This window comes from Primulina huaijiensis, unplaced genomic scaffold (assembly GCF_012295235.1).
Source record: "Primulina huaijiensis isolate GDHJ02 unplaced genomic scaffold, ASM1229523v2 scaffold207508, whole genome shotgun sequence".
NCBI classification, from domain to species: domain Eukaryota; kingdom Viridiplantae; phylum Streptophyta; class Magnoliopsida; order Lamiales; family Gesneriaceae; genus Primulina; species Primulina huaijiensis.
In genome coordinates this window covers 990-2,983 of record NW_027354886.1, presented here as the reverse complement: position 1 = coordinate 2,983, position 1,994 = coordinate 990, and the positions used below count along the sequence as shown (strand labels likewise).

At 36.3% G+C, this 1,994-nt stretch overlaps 1 long non-coding RNA gene across 1 annotated transcript; it reads right to left on the bottom strand.

Annotated features, from left to right (window-relative positions):
- On the bottom strand, positions 1-1,718 carry LOC140966644 (uncharacterized). The gene is made up of 3 exons (XR_012173413.1): positions 1,581-1,718; positions 1,284-1,407; positions 1-33 (listed from the first exon to the last, which is right to left on the bottom strand). It is a non-coding gene; the product is annotated as an uncharacterized lncRNA (long non-coding RNA).
- Positions 1,719-1,994: the final 276 nt, after the last annotated feature.

Sequence of the window (1,994 nt, the reverse complement as noted above, 5' to 3'; positions counted from 1 at the left end):
ATAAAACAAAGGGCAATTCTCTTTGAGCAAACCCTAAAATATCAACAAAGCTTATCAGAATAACACCTTATTTGGATCCATGAGAAAATGTAAATAAAGGAAATACAAGATATGATTTTAGACAATTAGCAGTTTTGTCACAATTCCCCAATTTTAGTTCAAAGGGAAACTAAGCATCTGGTTTTCCATCAATGAGTTTACTTAAATCTGGTAAGATTCAGAATTGTAACAAGGTTGCCGCACTTCCTCATGTTAAATTGCGGTTGAATAAAAAAACCATTGTTGCATTTATGACTTCTCTCGTTCCATCTTTACACAATCTACAACCTAGCCAATACCATTATGGGAACACTAAAAGTTTATAGCAGCATACAGCCGCTAGTCACCTGACCATAGGCCATTTAAATAAAGAATAACATGATTCATGCTTAATATTTACTAAATTTAACGAAATAATAGCTCATAAATTCATTAAATAAATTGCTAAACGCAATAGACACCGTCAAAATATTACAATCACAACTCGGATCCTCCACACTATGGATGTTCAGATCTAGTATGTGGGAACTTTCACTTATATATATTGTGGGTTATCATGGCATTCTCGCATGGAAGAGATTTTTCATGATCTGTGACCAACTGGATTAACCTAGCAGCTTCAACCAACTCCACATTCATTAGGCCAATGCAACAAAAGCACAGACATATTCACCAGCAAGAATGGTGCATTTAAATACCTAATGCTAGGTAAAAGTAAGAAGGTGTGTCTAACAGTCGAGAATGCTTGTCAACATAGCATGTTAGGTTCTGGTTACACTACAAAATCCACGGGCTGAAAAAAAAGGTCTTCCCTTTCAAGTTTTGAGTCTTTTTCCTGTCCATTACTTAACAGAACCCTTATTCACGTTTTAACGAGTCTCTGAAAAAAGGAAAAACTAACCCAAACGCCTGAAATTTCTTCCCTTCTCTGTCAATACGCTACACGTCCGAGAAACCCATTAAGAAGCCAGTGAAAAATATATTGAAGGGGGAAAAAACTAACAAATTGTTCTTGACACCAGGAAATGCTAATAATCCCATGTAAAAATAATCAGACACAGCTAATCCGAGCACGTATCTGATAATTTACCTCAAAACTCCTAATATCATCACCGTCCCATAGAGTAAAAAAAAACTTCATTTCCGTATCAAAGCAATTGATGGATATTTGGAGCTTTCACTTGCTATAACGATAAACGTTTAGAATCAGGCGTAAGTGCACTTTCATGCCAAAAAATACTTACCCCACTGTCAATTGAGTTGGTTGAAATATACGAAAAGAGTGATCTGAGAGACAAAGGAGAAGCTGCCATCGTTAATTTTCAGCAATGACACAGACGAGGTTGAATAAAACGGGCAAACAAATACCTACAAAACGTCCAAAGATATTACAAGAATAAATATGTATAGAGCCGTATGTGTGTGTGGTAGTGTCCGTTCTATGAAATTACTCAGCGTCCTTCCCTACACAACACACACGCTCAAATCGAGCACTTCAGCTCACTATTGCAAATAAACCGGAATCTAGGTGGAGAAAGAACCTGACTAGATACTCCCGTCAGATGTGTCTCCGGGCGGGTCTCGGTGGTAGGTGTGTAAAATTGGGTCGCCCCGGCGGCGCGTGTATTAGGGAGAAGGAGTCAGGTGCATTTTTCTAGTAAATAATCTTTTTTTAAATTATGTCCCTGTGTTTGAGTTAATTATAACATAGTCCCTCTATATATTTATGTGCTAAAGTTTTTAAAATTGGTCTGGAAAACTCTTTAGTGGACGGACAGTCAACAATTGACAGTTCTTGAAACACGTAAATCTTACCTATTTTAAATTCTACCATCAAATCTTTATTATCATTTCGTTATTCAATGAAATTAGCTTTATCGGATTGGACTCCGACTCTAAAATCAAATTATAAATAGTTTCAAGTTTAGTAATTAATCGAAACATGTTTATTTTGA